General features: G+C 42.0%; 1 protein-coding gene and 1 non-coding gene across 21 annotated transcripts in view; one reads left to right on the plus strand and one right to left on the minus strand.

The window, feature by feature from the left end:
- TCF4 (transcription factor 4) overlaps positions 1-20,343 on the minus strand; it is a 344,386-nt gene that overhangs the window by 60,604 nt on the left and 263,439 nt on the right. The gene's annotated exons all lie outside the window — the stretch shown is intronic.
- On the plus strand, positions 14,744-14,817 carry TRNAN-GUU. Its single transcript has one exon. It is a non-coding gene; the product is annotated as a tRNA-Asn (tRNA).

Below are 20,343 nucleotides of genomic sequence, written 5' to 3' on the forward strand. Positions count from 1 at the left end.
AGGAGAACAATTAAGCATTAGTCATGGTCTAGCATGCTAAACCATGGTTTAGTGCAAGCATAGGCAAACTCGGCCCTCCAGGTGTTTTGGGACTACAACTCCCATTCATCCCTAGCTAACAGGACCAGTGGTCAGGGATGAGGGGAGTTGTAGTCCCAAAACATCTGGAGGGTTGAGTTTGCCTATGCCTGGTTTAGTGAGACATGCCTTAGGAGGAAGGAGGTACCGTGATCCTCAGACTTGTGTGCTCACCCCCCCTTTCTCTTCTAATGATGTTAAAAGGAGGCATTCAACAGCTGTTACTTTCATTTTCCATGAACCTTGGTTTTCTGGATGAATGATCGTGGTTTATCACAAACTCTGGTTAGTTTAAACAAGCTGGCTTAAGCAACCCATGACACAGCAAAAGTTCCTTTAAGTTTTTAACTGTCTACCTACCCATAACAGAATTCTCAGTATTAAAGGGGCGCTCAATTCAAAATGCCTCAATAGATCAACGCCCCCAAACCCAACACTATTTCATTTCAATGTTTCTCAAACTTCCAAATAGTTACAAAAGTACAAATAACCCCAAAGCATAAATATTGGTCTGGTGAAACTATATGTACTGTAGTAGGAAAGCTTGCTTCTATTTGTTCAAGAAAAACGTAAGGGACAGCAACGCCAATGAATAAGATTTCTTGGGAGTGATACATTAGGTAAAGTTTGAACCATATTCTTCAGAGATAATGCTACAGTAAAGTCACATTTTGCTGGTTATAAATACCTAGTTTGTTTTAAATGTTTGTTGAAGAATGAGAAATCCCCCCCCCAAAAAAAAACCCACCCACCACCAGCTGAAAAGCAGCATGATCATTTGGGTTGGCAAACTACGGTACATGTTTAAGTATAGGGAGAAATAGCATTTCTTGCATTTACAAAACTGCATAAGCCTCTTAACTTTCATATCTGTTCCCATACTCCTTAGCTTTGTATCTTGTGCATCCCTAGATCCTACGCTTATTATCCTGGAAGCAAGTCCCAGTGAATTCAATGGGGCTCGCTCACCTCTAATGCCCCTAGGATTGTAGCCTGATGGGTTAAGTAAGTACTGTGAGAGAGACAGAGCTGCCACTGCTTCGTGGCTGTTTGCTCCCACCGCCCTGCAATGTCATGGTAAACAAAATGCATGAGGTTACATCATTGCACTGTGCATTGTTCTACCCCAGCAGCTGATACAATCCAGTAATCTGAGACAGCGGGGGTGGGGGACATGAAAGATGACTTTTACACCCTCCTCAATCATTTTTACAATACCAATGCCTGCATTGGCCCAAGCACTGGAACAGACCTCAGCATCCATGATGGCAAGGCTACCTGTTCAGTGTCACTTCCAGTTTCTCTCCAAATCACAAGCTAACCTGTTAACGTTGCGACAGGTTACCCCCTCTATATTCTTTGTAGTGTGTCCCTGTCCACTTCCAGCTCCCGTTTATGGTCTTCCTTCCTTCTTTTCTGTGCATTCTCAAGTCCCATCCCTATTCTGCCGCCATCGCATTTCCAGCAACAGGCAGGCAAGGCAGCATCTGAATAAGCAAGAAACTGCGGTTTCCTCCATATTCAGGAAGTGTAAAATTGACGAGTCCTTGGTGAGCAGAAGAATGGGTCCCAACTTCCACCACTGCAACCACCCAGGACACGCTTTTGCAGATAGCAGTGCAACTCCAACAGCTTGGGAATACTTGGCACATGACTGCTGCAACATCAGCCCATTGCTTCTAATGGCTGCAGCTGCCGTGGGTTTGCTCCAGCTCAGACTGGAGGTATGTACCTGACAACTGTTTACGACATGGAGGATGCACACTCCTGTCACCTTTCCAGCATGGTGCACACAGTGGTGTACAAAACAACAAAGCCTAATAAAATGCTCACAATTGAAACTGAACTTAAAACACCCCAGCAGCAGCAATATCCAGCAACAAGGCAGAGGGAAAAGATCAGTTAGGGTCTTTGTGATCTCCCCTGCCAGGTTAAGTATAAGATCAGTTAAAGGTAAAGGGACCCCTGACCATTAGGTCCAGTCGTGTCCGACTCTGGGGTTGCAGCGCTCATCTCGCATTACTGGCCGAGGGAGCCGGTGTACAGCTTCCGGGTCACGTGGCCAGCATGACTAAGCCACTTCTGGCGAACCAGAGCAGCGCACGGAAACGCCGTTTACCTTCCCGCCGGAACGGTACCTATTTATTTACTTGCACTCTGATGTGCTTTCGAACTGCTAGGTGGGCAGGAGCTGGGAAAGAGCAACAGGAGCTCACCCCATCGTGGGGATTCGAACCGCCAACCGTCTGATCAGCAAGCCCTAGGCTCTGTGGTTTAACCCACAGCGCCACCCACGTCCCACTATAAGATCAGTTAGGGTCTTAGTAATGTCCACCTTCTCATGCTCTAAGACCAGGGTTTCCCAAACTTGGGTCTCCAGCTGTTTTTGGACTAAAATTTCCATCATCCCTAGTCCTGCTAGCTAGGGATGATGGGAACTGTAGTCCAAAAACAGCTGGAGACCTAAGTTTGGGAAACCCTGATCTAGATGCAGCTTCCCCATCCCTAGAGAACAAAGGCTACAAAACCAACACGGATTAAGCATGCTTAAGCCTACTGATGTACTTCATTTTGTCCTGGACTGTGATGCCAGAAAACAAATTTTATGCTTTCTCATGCCATTCATGTTTTTGCTTCATGGTTTGATCATTTTAGAACTGTTGATATTGAGCAGGTTCACATGTAATACTAAGCCAAAACATGGCTCAGTGAGAACACATCAGCATGAGGGTTCCCAGAGAGGAAATTGATGCCTCATTGCTACTCCCCTGGTCCTGCTGCTGCTGTGAACTAATCCATTTCTGAGGCATCTGGTTTGTCTTGTACCAGACGAACCATAAGCCCATGTTGGAGCAACAAGCTAAGTCAAACCATGGCTTAGCTCGCAGAAGCAGCAGGGCCAGAGGAGGAGCATAGTGTCTGTAATCTCCTCCCTGGGAACCCACACATTCTTGTTAATCCATAGCTTGACTTAGTGATACATGTGAACCAGTATATTGTATACAGCAGTAGTTCCCAACTGGTGGTCCGCAGACCCCAGGGAGTCTGCATAACCCACCCAGGGTATGTGTGGCATATAACTGTTAACTGTCTGGAACATCCCATTTTGGGGGGGGCATGTTCTTGCATGAGAGCAAGCACCCCAAAGCGCATGAGATCACAGCTGGATGTGTGTCTTGCGCGAGGTCACAGTGCCAGTGTGTTTTTGGGTGCCGTGCTATTGCGTGGATCATGTGACTCGCATGGGAGTGCAGCTTGGTTTTGCGCTGGGTCACGTTGGGAGGGCATGGGGGCAACATGCACATAACAAGAACTACCACAGAGACATCAACTTTTTCAAAAGTAGGGGGTCTATGGCTTGGCTTTTGAAAAACAGGGGGTATATAGTGCTTAGCTAACTGGGAACACAGGTGTACAACATTTCAACTGTTTGCAATGTTGGAAAAGGACATGTAGGATTGGTTGTGTGAACAATGAAATATAAATAAAAAAGAGTTCATTAACTTGCTCGCAAGACTCACACACATCACTACTAGATTAAGTCGCAATGGAGATCAGCATGCTGCCGGTTTTGCTTGTGTTGCACGAAAAGCTCTCTTTGAGCCAAGAGCGGACTGTCTTGCTTCTTCTTCCCCTTTTCTTTTGAGGTCAGCATTCCCTTGGGGTTATGATGTAATGGTGCTGCATGCTAACTGGTGCTGGGGCTAAAATCAGCAGTAGGTGCGGAGAAAGTCCAAAGTAGATGAGGCCACCCCTCTTGTTCCCCTAACGCTGCCTTACCTTTCCTCACTCCCGGCACCCCTTCCCCTCCCTCCCTCTCCACTCTGAGGGCTGCCAGGGAAGGATAGATTACTTTTACCACAGGCCTGACCTGATCACATGCCCAGGGCTTTTGGAATTAGTCTCATGTTTTCTAGCGCTGCAAGTTGCCCATCCCTGACTTAAGCCATATTCATTTTATTTTTTAAAAAAATAAAATGAAATGTTGTATTACTCACCCTAAGTCCCAGGACCCATCGCAACAATTTAAAATACATTTAAAACATTTTACAACAAATTGCAATGACACGAATAGGCGGGGGTCTAAAAAATATGCATCTCAGGTGTCCCAGGCCAGGGTAAAGAGGTACATTTTTCAGCATTTGATGCGAACTATATAGAGGATGTCCTCCCCCAGGCTGCCTCCCCATGTGCACTTCTGAGGCTGGGACTACGAAGGACCACTCCCCCCCCCCACGCCCTCTTAATACCTAAGGGAGCCCTGTAGGGAAGGAGGTGATATTTCAAATATTTGGGACCTAGATCATTTAAGGCTTTAAACGCCTTGAATCGGGCCCAGAGGCTAACTGGCAACCAATTGCTTCCAATGGGCAAAAAGCCCAAAGCCCTGAAAGATAACTTATTTGATTTGAACTATTTTGGGGATAGCTACAAGAGTATGCAGACACTGCTGGTTCTCTTTCCAATGGAGCCTCTGTCTACCACGGAGAGTATGGCTGAGCTGAGACATAATGATCGCAGTCCACTAAAGCATGGCTTATGGGACAAAGGATGATTGTTGTAACCATGCGCATCCTCCTCATGTTTTCTTTCAGCCCTGTGATATCCCCGACTCCACTGAATGCTCAGTTGGGGGGAGGGGGGAGAGAGAGAGCAGTGTTATATAGTCCTCTTCTTCAAACTTGTGTAAACTGTAGCGTAGTATAGCATACACTCCAAAATAATCCCTGCACAGATACTGAATGCTGCTTTGCTCCAATTTATGTGGGTTCCGTCTGCATGGAAGGCCTCTGTTAATGAAACCTATCGATTCAGCTTGCATCTAGAAGTCATTTGAAGAGAAAAACGGGATTGAAATGCAAATGTGAGCAGATGTGCAGATCTGACCTGGGCAGTCTGGATTTCTGCCAATTCTCCCACTATGGTGATGTATGGACCAAGGGACTATTGTCTGAAGTTGGGCCTAGGCCAGAACATGGAGCAAGTTTAAAGCTCAAGCAGATGATGGTGTTAGAAAGTCTGAAAGAGAGGGATCTTTTAGGGACAGCTTGATTACGACAAAGTTAAGTTATCACTGCCTCTCTCATCCCAGTTTTAATTTGCAGTTTCTCCTTCAAATATATATATATATATAAGATGTTGATTCACCAGGATTTCCTTGCACTTATTTACAGTGGGTTGGTTTGGGCGTAATACTAAAGTAAGCCATAGTTTAGCATTACAAGCACAAACCTAACCTCTCCCCAGGCTCCAACAATCCTCCCTCTTTCTCCTACATTGTAATTGTGTAGTTCACAAGCTATCATTTCCTTTAAAAATAAATAAATAATCTCAGCTTTTTATGTCATCCAAATCCAGATAAACTGTGGTTAATGTAATGTATGGTTAGTGGAAACAAGCTAACTTCAAACCATAAGTTTACATTGTTGCTCCGTAACCCCCTCAACCATAGTCAAGTTTAACCACTGTGATCTTTGGTTAACCTGCTAAACAGTAGGGGTTGGCTAACATGCTAAACTGCGGTTAATCTGAAATCGAATTATCTATTCTTGTCCAATTGGCTGTGCTAGAGGAGGATGAGACAAGAGCACAGAGGAGGCTTGGGTCATTCTCATAATGCTAAACCATAGTTTAACATTAATGCCTGAACACACCCAATGTGAATTTTGCTCTACTCTGCATTCCCTTTGGCTGGTAAGTATTGTTCAGAATAATTCTTCACACAAAATTACATCTGCATTCCCTTTCATTACCCAGCATTTTTAAATAGATTGAGGATTCCTAAACAAAAGATTTCACATATTTACACTTTTGGTACAATCCAGCTCCAGCCTCTGTTCTTAAAGTTATTTTCTTGCCTGCCTACTTCCATATGCTAGTGCTCATTTGAAATTATGCCTCAAAGAAATAGCTGTGTAAATAGTAGTTAAACAAGAATATGCTTTTGAAATTTTTCAGACGAGCAAAATGCAAATCCCAATTCAGATATGAACTCAAAATATTCATTAATATGAGCAATCATACAGCACAATTAATGAATTCTTGATTACTGGTTAGTGGAAACATATTTGTCAGGTCACAGTAATTGCAAAATTAACAGCACGTTTTGAAATTCTCTCAAAGGAAAACACCATGAATGTCCAAACTGCAACCTGAAAACTGTACAAGCAATAGAAAAACTCGGAACACATACATTTTTTAGTACTAATATGCACATATATTATGGGTGCCTCTCAAGACACACCCAGAAAGAGTATTTTATATCTTTTTTTTGACATTATCATTTACATAGGTACTTGTGAAATCAAAGCTAGTTTGCTAGGGTATTTACTAGGCTCATGAGGGACAATGGGGCATTGAATTAAACCACAAAACACAGATTTGCAAGAAATGTGGTTGTTATTCTACCCTCAAATCAGATAAACTTGACAAAAGGAAGAAAACTTAACGAAATATGGTGCAGGCCTACAGTAGTCACTGGGCAATAAGAACTCAGGTCTTGATGCCTTGAGATGAGCTCTGCCGTGTCAATATGGGACAGCTGCTTCCTCAGGGTCCTCGGGGTCCCTTCCAATTCTATGCATTGTCAGCATCTTGACAATGTGTGGTACAGTTTTGGGATTCTTTGGGATTCTTATTTTTTAGCCTCACCCACAGGTCTCTGCTGAATATATATATATATATATATATATATATATATGGAGGGGATGATCATATATGTCACCTTCAGCTTCTTAGGAGAAATGTGGGATATAAATGCAACAATAACAATAAAAACAAACAAATGTCTGTGCGGAAATTAGGTCCACTGAGTTCAAGGGAACACAATCTCAGGTTAAAGCATATAAGGATGTCAGCGTTAGTCACAATTTAAACTTACGGTGCTGGGGGGTTTAAGTATTTAACAGTGAATGCAGTGAGCTGAAATAATAGCTATACTTTACTTTCTTTTCTTTTTTTGTTGAATCATCCTGAGAATACTTAAAAGAAAAGAAAAAAACGCACCATGGAACAACTCCAGAAAAGATCTGAAGGTACAGTATCAAATATACCATAGCTAAGTCCTACAATGAAAAAGTCCCTTAAATGAGACATACAGTAGACTGTGTACATCATGTTACTTTTTCAAAAGGGTGACATTTTAGAATACCACCATGCATAATGGGCCCCATTGCTGTCAATTTCGGGAATAATAAAAAAGGAAGGGTAGAAGTCCTATACTAAGATGAAGGTTTTTTTCTGCAAAACAATTTCAACTTACTAGAAGGAGGAACCCCACCCCCCACTGTACTGTTCTGAGGGTTCATCTGTCCCCTAAAGCCAATTTCTGGGGGCACATGAGGGGAAGTCTGGGGATAGGGAGAACAGCATGAGGAGTGTTCTGAGTGCTAGACAAAGGGGGCTGAAGGACTGCAATCAGCCTACAGTATTCAGGAAGGTAAGGGGAATGGATAAAGATGACCTCTCCCCATGTGACACTCTATATGCACAGATTCAAATTTAAAAATATTATCTCACCAGAGTGAGGAACAAGATTCTGATCAAGTGACCTATGCACCTGCCTGCTCAGTCTGAGGTCCAGAAAGGCAACTTTATGGTCCCTTCTTATGGATCTCTATCTTTATTCCAGACGGGGATTGGACAGCCCTTCAGGTAGAGGACTATCCTCTGTAAAGTAGGACACATGGCCATCCTAGGGATATATCAACATAACTACAGAATATATACTTGAAATATTTTACTGAGAATATCTAGAGTGTATGTGGAATCCCAGTGTTCAAAGGGTAGAGCTGTTGTGATCTGCACAGCTAATTAACCCTCTCCTTTGACCGGTTTCCTTCTTCTATTCACCTTTACTGACCATCTCTTGACCATGCTGGTCTGCTTGCCTTAAACCACTACAATGGGCCCAACACAATCCTGAAGCAAACTCAGGTGGTTGCCATTCAACCGAACAACATTCTGCAAAACAAACCATTTGCAACAAATAAATAAATAAATAAATAATACCCAAACTTTGTTGAAATGTAATTTTATTTTATGTATGCTAGAGAATGTACAAGTTCTGCTCCAACCTTCCAAGCTATGTATTGCAGAAGGCCATTCAAAAGATTTTTAAGATACAAACACATTTGGATTTCCCAGGATAGAGTCTAGACTTATTGTAGTACAAAGCAGGAAATGCATCTACCCTTGGAAATGCATCATGCTATTTGAATATTTCTTGCAGAATTCTCCTCTGCATTCTAGACTAGAACCTAGTGGTTGGGCTATGGGATTACAAGATGTCAGGGACTGGCAGGAAACCTGATGAGTGTGAACCGGAGGCAGGGGGGCTGGAATCTGACTTGGGGCATGGGGGGGGGCAGTGGTTTGTGAGGACGTGTATCAGCCAGGAGGCAAGAATCAGAGGCAGGGGAAGCTTTAGAGCTGGAGGGTGGAGCACAGTATGGGTCAGAGAAGAGCATGAAGAGGCAAGTCAGGCGACTGAAGGGCCAGGTGCTTCCCCACCCTTTCCTGTACCACTTTCTCCAAGATCCAGAAGGGAAATGAAAGGGGATAAGCAGAGGAAGTTTCTGTGCAGGTGCAGTCTCTGGCTATGTGCACGCAGCCCATCAGGAGAAGGTACATAAACTGGTGGAGGGGAGTGGTCTCCTGTTTCTGCAACTGCTTCACAGAGCATGGATCTGGGAATAGCTGCCTAGCCGTTAGATTGGTACGCGTAGATTATAAGCGACTGTAATTGTTCTCTTTGACAATAAATACTTAATTATCTGCCACGTGCATTGCTTTGGCTAAGAAGTGCCCTTGGCACAAGAGCTTCAGACTTAAAACTGGCTATTGACTCTGTGCTACTGTTAAACTGACCTGTGAGACTTTCCTGTACTTTTAACTCTTTTTGGCCGCAAGCAGTGGTATGCTTTCTCCATTGAGGCTCCCAAGCCTCCCATTAAGGCTACAATCCTGCCCACATGGATAACTTCTGCTGAAGTAACTGGGATGCACACTGGCATATAGACGGGGACAGGAAGGCTGCCAACATTTTTCAGGTAGACTAAATTCCTAATTTTCTGTGGGAAGTTTCAGGCAAGGGAGCAAGCTGCACCATGTCCTTCTCTTTATCTGAATGTGGCATTTCCTAGAAAAGTCAGGCTGGCAGCATAATCAAGGCAGACCTGCTGGAAAGCCAAGCAAAGTGCTTCCCATTCAAAAGTTTCTATTTACTCATTTAGGATCTGGCTTTCTAGCGGTCTGCTAGCCCTCCCCTAGGCATACTTACATATGCACCCCCCTGCTGGGAAACAGTAATGAGACTCTTTCTGGGTACCCTTACTGATTCAGATAAAAAAGAAATGGAAAGATTCCTCCTATCCTGAACAAACGACTATGCAGAGAGCATGATCCTGCACAAACCTTCCAAAAGGAAGCAGACATGTATTTTGGTAGCTTCTTCATTTCTCCCTCCTACTTTTTCATGAAAACACTAGGGATAAATTTCCCTGACTTGCAGTGAAAAATCAGTTTGTACTTTGCTATGTGTTAGGAGCAGATTCGCCATTTCCTGGACTGATCCATTCCAGGTTTCCAGCAGAAGGATGCTTAATTTTTTTTTTTTTAAAAAAACCTAATTTGTGCCACATGTTGCTGGTGGTGATTTGGAGTTTAGGAGTGGGGGGGGGAGGGGAGGTATGTGGGGTGGGGGATTGTTGCAGGGGGGGGGGGAGATGATGAAAAGACCAGCACCACAAGTGAAGCACATTACCAGCCCAGAGTGGAAAGGGCCGGAAGGAAAACCCACCCACCTCACCCTGCGTTTATTCTATCAACCTGCAATTGCAACAATCAAAGCCAGATGTCGGCTCTTCCAGATCTTTCTCACAGGACAAACATGCGAAAGGCCTAGGGCCTGGCGTTGCCATCAAATGGTAATTGATACCATATGAGCCACGAAACAGAAAAAGCACATGCAAACCACCCCCAGACCCGTGAGAGGTATGAAACGGCAGGCCCCGCTGAGCTGCTAAGTGCACGGTGCGCCATGGAAAACAAGTGTACATAGCTATGGTAACCACCTGTAAGTCAGAAAGACCAAAAAGGAAAAAAGAAAAAAAAAAACCTCATTGGCAAAGACAGAACCCTAGAGGATAACAAGAGGTTAAAGATCACGCAGGGTTAATGAAAAGGGTTGTTTAGCACAGCAGAAAATGAATGCAGGTGTGAGAACGATCACAATGGCTGTGATGCTTTCTGGTCTCACATGTCTCCCCACCCTCCCCAATTCTTTAATTGCAACATGTTCTTCTGCAATTGCCTTATGCTAAGCACGGGCAACATTAATAATAATAATAATAATAATAATAATAATAATAATAATAATAAGTATTTATTTCTCACTTCCCCCCCCCTGAAATTTGTAATGCTAAAGACTTTTTTAAAGGAAAAAATAAGTTTTTTTTAAATAACAACATAATGGATTCATTACAAAGGGAATGGTTGCAATGCTCATTCTAAAACCTTAGTGATGTCCTTGTTTCAAGCAAACATCGTGTCTAAGCCAGCTGGAGAACTGGTGTTTTAAAACAAAGAAGTTTGCTTGGCGGAAAGAGCAATGCCTCCCCCACCCCCACCCCAGGCGCAATATATGTGAAAATTCTGTTTCCCCTTGTTTGGATGAGAAAAACTACAAGCCACTGTGCTCCCATATATTTTACACCAATGCAATCAAGCAGAAATATGCGGAGACTGCTGCACATTCAAAAGTTGCCGTTGAAAAGCTAGTTTTTAAAACCACAGCTCGTTCCGAGGTGAAATGTTGAGACGCAGACCACACCACCCATCTGCTCCTCACTATTTGCTCGAATTCCATCACCAATCACTTCTATACAAACAACAGCCTGATTCTAAACATACCCTAACCATTAGTAGTCTTGATTTCCCCCCCTTATCCCACTGTATATTATATCCTAACTCCACAGATCAAGTAAACTTAAAATATTTTCCAGATGGAGCAGCTAAATTCTACATTTTGTGAACGCCCAATGTTAAAAAAAGGTCAACTAAATTAAAAGAGAGAGAAAGAAATGCAACATGATGTCATCCCCGTGCAGCAACGTTCATTCTAGTACAGTAACAATAACAAAACACACACAAACACACACCGAAGGCCCTGGGTTGCACCTATTCACATTTCTGTCCCCACTCCACCGCACCCTAGCCAGTGTAGTTTCCAGAATTCGTTTCTGGAATCTTATAGTGCCTGCTACAGTATTTCAATTAACACATCTGCAAGGAAACAAAGTACAGATGAGATCAGCCATGGTCAATGTTTGCTCCAAAGCCGGAGTTAGTTGAAGCCTAATAAACCAACTCTTGAGTCCTGTCTCTATACCTACTCTCTCTACTTTTAATCATTGAAAATGTAGAGCTCAGTCAATTTTGAGCTATCTAGCTAGACCTATCAACATGAGTTGTGTGATCTCCTTGATTGACTTAGGGCTCCAAGTGATAGCTGCTAACAGATCATAGAATCAGAGTTCTATGTAGAGTTGGAATGACCCCAAGGGTCATCTAGTCCCAACACTGCAGGAAGCTCAGCTAAAGCATCCATGACAGAAGGCTATATAGCCTCTTAAAAAACCTCCATCACAGGACAGTCCACAACCTCCCAAGGGAGGTTTGCCAAAAATAAATAAATAAATAAATAAATAAATAAATCTCTTTCCGCAAGACCAGGTTTCAGGACTCCTACTAGTACAAAACCCTGTACAAAGCAAACAACCATTATCTTTCCCCCCAGCCACCATAGTCTCTTCTTCTTCTTTTTTTAACTCAAGAGGCTGCACGTTTCTCCATATACTGCAATAGAAAACAAATGTTATGAAAAACAATGGTTACTGGAAGAAGGAATTTCCTGCAAGGATTATTCAGCTGGAAGCTGCTTGATGATAGAAAAGGATGTGACAAATGAAGGATATGCTTAAAAGACAGAAGTATTAGCAAGATCAAAAAGTAAATAATGAAAGAAAGAACTGGATTTGCACTAATACCACGATTTCTAAATGGTTGTACAGCACCTAACAACAGCTTGCTTAAGATTTCTAGGTGTATCACAAAGACTTAAAGAAGCATGTAGGCGATAAAATTAATAGATAGCTATCTTCTTGATCCAGGAGTAGGTTCTTCGTCAAGATGGAACATAATTGAAGGCTAACACTATGAAATGTTTGGGTACCACTAGACTACAGAGTATGGAACTACAAACATGAGTGGAAGAAAATATTTGAATGGCTGAATGATAGTGAGATGTGAGATTGGACTGCTCGCCGCACAAAAAAGCACCTGAGTTTGCAGTGGCCTACCTTCTAATAGTTCACAGATGAAAACAGGATGTTTATGTGTTCTTCTAACACGGGTGCCTTTTGGATATGATGTTAAAGCATAATTTTGCACAGAAACAAACCTCAGTTTCACACACTCCCCCCACTTGTAGCAGCACAACTGCTAGGGGGAGATCACTTCCACTTGTGTAGAGATTCCCAATCTGTTCAAAATCTTATTCAAAAAATCCAGGATCAAACCATGGTTTACAATTCCCGAGTTCACATGTAACAGGGAACAAGAGCTAATTTAAAAGTGGAATCAGGTGCTCCCAATCTTGTTGAAGCCCTGCCAGTGGAGGAGGCGGAAGGTTGGGGCATGTAAGCCTGAGGCTCAGGAAACTCATTCCTATAGTGCTAAACCATATTCCACACTCTATACCACTTACTTGTTGCAGACAGCTTGGCCGATATAGGCTATGTTAATTAAATCTGCCTGTCCAACACTGGTTTCTAAAATGGGTATATTATAAACTGAGTTTCCTTTGTTAAAAAACACCCAGCTTTAAAAGGTTTATTCCATGTTTAATCAATACAATTATTGCATCTCCTATACAATACTAGTAACTGAGAACATGGTCACCTTCCCCTCAACATCTTGATAAGGGGTATGTGGGGTATCACAGGGACAAGCATCTGGATTTAGACCAGGGGTTGGAAATCTATGGGCTCTACCTCCCAACAGCTCCAGCCAGCATAGCCGTTGGTCAGTGATGAAAAAAGATTTGGAATCCAAGAACATCTGGAGGGCAACAGGTTCATCAGCTCTGGTTTAGTCAAGAAAGAACATCCTGATTTTATCACAACCTGGATCTGGTCGCATGATTGAAAAGTGAAGATAGTGCTGCACTTTTTTTGGTGGTGGGGGGAGGGAGAGACCACCACCATAGCATATTATTTTATTGCTATTCTACCTTTCAAAATATATATCCTCCAAGCCAAAGTACACGGGATTAAAAAAAACATACCCTGCAAAATATAAAGAATAAAACACAGCAGCCAAAGCAAACAACCAGCCCAAAGGTGATCAATCTAATTTGGTCTTGAATAATAATAATAATAATAATAATAAATTCACCTCATATCTAAAGACTGGCAGAAATCAGTCTCGGCAGGGCTCCTGAGGAACTGAATTCTAGCATCTGTAGGGCCACAACTAAAAAGGCCCTGTCTCTAGTTCCTACCAATGACACCTTCACCAACGACAGGACAAAGAACAGGACCTCAGTGGTCTTGGATACATTCATACAGGCGCAGGTAGTCCTTTGAATAGCCCCATCCCAGATTGTTTAGGGCTTTAATGGTTAATACCAGCACTTCAAACTGGATCCAGAAATAAAGTGGTAGCCAGTATAACAGGCACAAAATAGCTGTCATTTAACTGCTGAGATTGGCCCCATCATATTTTGAACCAATTGTAGTTTCATCTTTAAAAGCAGCGTTGGATAGAGTATTACACTGCTTTTAAAGCATCGAACAGTCTACCACCTCCTCAGGCAGCCTGTTCCACTCTGGAACAGCTCTTACCATTAGGAAGTTTAGCCAAAATCTGCTTCCTCACAATTTCCGGCCATTAGTTTTGGAGCGAAAATGAATATGTTTGCTCCACCTCCTATATAACAACTTTTCAGACATTTATTTATAACAAATATTTATACACTGCTATTCATAGAATGCGTCAGGGCAGTTTACAACACCCAGAGGGCTCCCCATCACTGCACTAAAGATACAGCAGTGTCCCATTTAGAGATTTAAAGTCTAGGGTGTCACTGGAGAGGACAAAGACTAGAATTTTAAGTAGAGCACCTCTGATGTTGACACACCCACACCCACACCCACAAACACTTTAAAGGTATTATCATTATTATTAGCCACTTACATACTCAAATGGCATCTAAAGTACAATCATACCTCAGAAGTTGAATGCCTTGCGAGTCGAACGTTTTGGCTCCTGAATGCTGCAAACCCGGAAGTGAGTGTTCCAGTTCGCAAACATTCTTTGGAACCCGAAAGTCCAGCAGGGCTTCCATGGCTTCTGGTTGGCTGCAGGAGCTTCCTACAGCCAATCAGAAGCCGTGCCTTGGTTTCCGAACATTTTGGAAGTTGAATAGACTTCCAGAACGGATTCCATTCGACTTCCGAGGAACAGCTGTAGTTTCCACAAATCAACCCCAGAAGCAACAATACAGACAAAATAAGGAAACATTTAACAGGGAAAGGTCCCAAAATTAGAGACTGTTCCCAGCAACTTAAGTTGAAGCATATTATGTAAAATGTTTCAGTTCCTGGTCTCTATGGCGCAATTGGTCAGTGCATCTGGCTGTTAACCAGAAGGCTGGTGGTTTGAGCCCACCCAGGGACAGCTGTGGGCACAATCCCTGCATTGCAGGGGATTGGACATGATGACCCTCGGGGTCCCTTCCAACTCCACAATGCTATGATAGCAAGCAACATCCACCCTGCTGGCTTCTAGTGTGGTAATACATATGACCATCCTAGCTCACAAGGAGAGCCAGGTTTCAAAGGGGGAAGGAAACAAGAGAGAGATTCTTTGGAATGGATTGGGGATTTGTGAAGTTCTCATCTCATTCCAGAAAGGATCAGACCATTATTTCACAACTTGATTGGAGGAAATAAATCTTGATTGGTGGAAACAGGCAGGATGTCACCTTGTTTTTCTTACCTGCAGCAGGCACTGGCCGAAAACAGAGGTTAGGGGGAGAGATTGTGTTATATTTGCAATCTGGCAAGTTCCATGGCAAGAGATGTGGTGGAGATCACATTGATTACCAACAATATTTTTTAAAAAGTAGGTTCAGATATGCCTTTAACCCTGTAAGAACTGTGTAAGGAAAGAAACTGAAAAAATGGAAGACAGAGGACAAGTAGGGTCTACAAAGGAACAGTAAAACATCAACAGTTTCTCAACAGCTATTCTGTTTCACGTAAAGATACAACCCTGTTAGCTACACAAGATGTGGCAGGAATAAGGTAGGTCAAGCATGAGAAGGAAATGTAAGGTGAAAATGATCTGCAGAAAATGAAGGAACAAAGGAAAGACATGCAAGCAACAGTAAGGGTTGATATTCAAAGGGGATGCTAATTCCACAATCCCATTATTTCAATAGAAGTCGGGAGGGGCTTGGAAATTCAGCACCAGCTTTTGCATGGGGGGATTTATTATTATTATTATTTTAAAGTGCAAAGGAGAAATGATGGAAGACAGAAATAAAAGTGACGACAAAAAGAACAAAGGTGCCATTTGGCAGAAATTCAGGGGTGGCTGCCATATGTAAATTCTAAATCACATTTAATTTAAGCTAGTATGTCCCCAAGCATTTTTTAAAAAGGGCTCCCAGTAGAGGGAGAGAAAAGAAAGAGAAGCAATTCATGTGTTTTCCTTTCATTTCCTCTCAGCTATATGGAATTTCTCCTAGCCAGATTTACTGAGAACCATTTTGTGTTTTCAATTTCTACATTCTGTTTACAAATACACATGAATGCAGAAAAGGCATAAGACATCTGCCCAAATTCTCTTCCATGACTTCTCTGCAAGAAATGAACCTTAATTTGAGGATTCCCCCCACCCCCCAAGGACTATGGTCATTACCTACCTAGTACAGCATGATCAAGCAACTCTCAGGGAATATACACTTCATTAATTAGATTTTACAAATTTCTGTGAAACATCTCCAGCAAATTCCTACTAATCTTGTTTTCCATACTACAAACACTGTCATTCACGATCTCCCTCTCTGATATATCATCTGCAACACTCATCTAAAATCAAAGGAGTTGCATCTATCTGGCTCAGATAGTGTGAAATATCACTAAAATAATGGCATTGAGTGCCAACTATAAAATACTAGCTGTACCTTTCCCACAGAAGCACCCAATAAAACAAAAGGAAAAATCCAGTCTGCAATCTGAATGTGTAGGATAAATTACTGAACACTTCTTCAAAATGCTTCATTTGAAATCTTTATCTGCATTGTACTTTTACTGCACTAAAATTGAATTTGTCAGGTGATTGAATAGTGGGTGGAACTAAGAGAGATATCCAAAGGCTCTATACAGCCTTCTCTCTTGGCTTCAAAAAACAACAACAACTGGCCTAAATCCAACTCAGAGGTAGGCATACTAAATCCATTAGTTTCAATGGAACTAAACAAGCCTAGATAGATCATTAAATTCTTCAGGATGCTATGGCACAACTATCATAACGCACATTTCCACATTTATTACAATAAACATCAATGTATCTTTTGCTAGGCCCATCTCACATACGCGAATTGCTTCAAAGTGCCATATGGCAGCTTAGACATTTAATTGTACCTATGTAGACTTTTAATTGTATCTGCCATATATAGAAATGTTTCTTCAACTTTAATGCTAATATGACCTTTGCATGCACATGCTCTATGGGCTGAATTGCATGGCATCCTCACAGTGACCCTTTAAACTGTGTGTGTGCGCGCGGGGGGGGGGGTATTGTTTTGTTTGTTATGTATTTTTGTGTTTTTATACTGTAAACCAAGCTGTGATTCTTGGATGAAGGGTGGTATACAAATAAATAATAATAATAATAATAATAATAATAATAATAATAATAATAATAATAATAATAAAGTCCTGCTGCTATATTCTGGCCTCAGAATTTTATTAATGTTAACATGTCAATAAGTTTAGCCTTTTACAGATGTTGCCATTAGGTGACTAAAGGGGTGGGGGTGGGGAATCTCTATGCGATAAAACTGGTTGAGGAAACCCCCACTAAAATGTTCTAGGAAACGTAATGTGTGAATTTAGCTGTGGATGTACACTTCACCCCCATCATTATGTGAACATTAGAAGAACACACAAAAAGAAGAAAAGTAATGTGTGTTTTTTGGAATAATTCATGGAATACAGGTGCCTGGTTCACATGTCACACTAAACTATGGCTTAATGGAAACATGTGGGCTCCTAGATATAAACTTTGCTCCTCCCTAGTTCTTTTTGTTGCTGAGCTGTGCTGAGCTAACCCAAGGTTTGGCTTAGCATATCATCTGAACCTGGGCTCATAGTTAATCTGGAGCAGGCTTCCTCAAACTCGGCCCTCCAGATGTTTTTGGCCTACAACTCGCATGATCCCTAGTTAGCAGGACCAGTGGTCAGGGATGATGAGAATTGTAGTCTCAAAACATCTGGAAGGCCGAGTTTGAGGAAGCCCGATCTGGAGAGACTGTGACCAAGGTTTGTTCTTGGTCTGGAGACAAAGCAAAGTGACCAGGTTCACCACTCCAGGAACCTGCACAAATGACATTTGCATCAAACCAAGGTTTGGCTTAGCACAATGTGCAAACCAGGCCAACGTAATTTCAGGTGGCTATTGGTTACTGCTGCTTGACTAGATTCCTGGAAGTTAGTCAAAGTTAGCACCTACAATCTTCTCAAGCAATTCATGTAAACTCTGCAACAGAAGAAAAATAGGTGACAGTAGCTTCAGGTGCGAAGACACAATAAAACTACAAGGGGGAAAATGTTTGCTTTTTATGTCAGAAGAGATGTCAGTACCCATTAATAAATCTATCTGCTAAATCTACTCTTATTCATGAGGGACACCACTGAGTTAAACTAAAATAAATTATCTTAATTAAATGGAATTGTTGTCTTCCTCCTGCTATCATTCCCAATTATTACATCCTAATCAGTCCTTTTGGGAGAAAGCACGAGAAAAGGCTGAGAGGTACATTGCCTATAAACAATTTGTCTCTACGTCAAGAGGTGATTTTTTTTTCATTAGTTGGGCCTTGAAATGCATCCTGTCCTTCATAAATGGGATCAAAAGTTTAAAAGGGTATCAGTTCAAAACAGAAAAAGGAAAGCTTTTTGTGTCATCAGCCAAGCACTATTTCCTCTTAGGCCACTCCTACAATTAAAAGCCTTGAGCAAGGCAGAGGCAAATAGGAAACATGCAAATCATTTGTTTAAATGAGAGCTGAAGGATTTAATTTTGACCTGAACGGCAAGGTAATGCAATACAGAATGCGACCCTTTGACCACAGCATAGAAAGGCTAGGAATAAAGTTTCAGCAAATTTAACAATATTGTGCTCGAGGCCAAACCATTTGTGCCTTAGTCTGGCAATATGCTAAATTGGGATATTATGTAAAGTAGATAAAACAAAACACACCACAGCTGGTCTATTAGAAGTATGTGGATTGCATTATCAAGGCATCTAACCACTAGAATCTTAGGACTCAGGGATTGTCTATGCCAGACCACTGCAAAAGACAGATTCCCCACACTTAAAGCCATGTGTGATATTCATCTAATGCATGATGAAAAACTTCCAGAAAAGGAAATTCCACAATGCCTTTGGGCAGTCTGCTCCATTGTACTAACATCTAGGGAGTATTTCCTGATATTCAGCATAATTCCCTCCTTCTTTGCTGTTTTGGTTCAGCTTGACCCCATAGCTTCTTACATTGTACTCACAAGTTTCTTTCTCATGGCTCCTTTTTGAACATTTGAAAAAACACTAACCATATCCTGGCTTGGATCTTCTTTTCCTTTTGCTATACCATCTCATTCATTTGTTACCAAAAACCTATTGTGATAGATATGAGTTTGATGAAATTGCTGTAAGTTGCCATGAGCCAACAGGATAGGACAGGGTTTAAGAATAATAAACCGTTGGATGGATTCCCCAGGGCTATGACCCAAACTCTTCATCGCCTTTGCTGTTTTTCTCTGAGGATGGAATTATATGGTACAAAAATAAAGAAGGGGGCTGCTGCTAAAAACAGAAGCCCCCACGTCAAGTTCTGTCCTCCCCTCTCTCCATGATGTGTTGTCCAACTTATTTCGTGTCCTGGCATCATTATGCTAAATGTTGCCTTGCCTTGCTCCAGCTCCACAGTGTCAGCTGCTAAAAGGCTGACCCTCAGAACAACAGCACTGGGGCATGAAATAAACTGAATTACATGCTACAGAGGGAGGGAGTCTGATACGGGCTGCCATTTTCAACTGCATTACCCCCCCCCCCAATTTCTATGTAAACAGGAATTGGGGATGGGGGAGGAATTAGATTCAGTTTGCATTTAAAGGTGAAGCTACCTGATTTGCACTTCCCCAAACAATACATGAACCAAAATACAGCCATCCTTTGAAATTTACACTTCTCTGAATTTTGCAATGCAGTTTTCCAGCTGAAATTGACAGATTTGGCCATCCCTAATTGGGATAGACATTTTTTAAAACGAGCACATAAATGATTCGTTTTCACTCATTTAAACCCTTTTCACACTAAGCCACAGAAAACGGGTTTCAGCTATGTTTAAGCTTTGGATTCATTAAAAGTTGGTATTCAGATCAAAAAGGAGGGCTTGGATGTGCAAAGGATGCAGATGAACATTTCCCTAGATGTCTTAGATCATAGATGAAGCGTTCCATATAGTGGTCATGGCAAGAATTTTTGATATCTGAAAAAGTTGCAAAGGTGTGTAAGTAAGCTTGCTTTTCCAAAAATGATTTCCCAAGAAGGAATACAGTATACAGTATATGCAAATTAAGTACAATTACAAATTAAGTCCACAATACCTCCACTTTGCCATTTATTCTCAAACACAACTTGGGTATGTGACAGCAGTAACTGGCCTCATTATTCACACTCCCAAAGGAAAGAGTGGAATGAAAGGAAATGGAATGGGTCTTGGGATAAGAAAAGAATGGAATACATAAAAGCTGACAAAAGATTCCTGCATCGCAGGAAGTTGCGCTAGATCACCCTAGTGGTCCCTTCCGGTGTGACTGCACAGGTGTTGATGCATTGCTCTCTTGACTTCCCAATGCTGTGTGTTGCTGTTGAGAAGGGTGGGGGACAAGGCAGAAAAAGCTTGGATCT

This window comes from Lacerta agilis, chromosome 11, assembly GCF_009819535.1.
Source record: "Lacerta agilis isolate rLacAgi1 chromosome 11, rLacAgi1.pri, whole genome shotgun sequence".
Classification (NCBI taxonomy): domain Eukaryota; kingdom Metazoa; phylum Chordata; class Lepidosauria; order Squamata; family Lacertidae; genus Lacerta; species Lacerta agilis.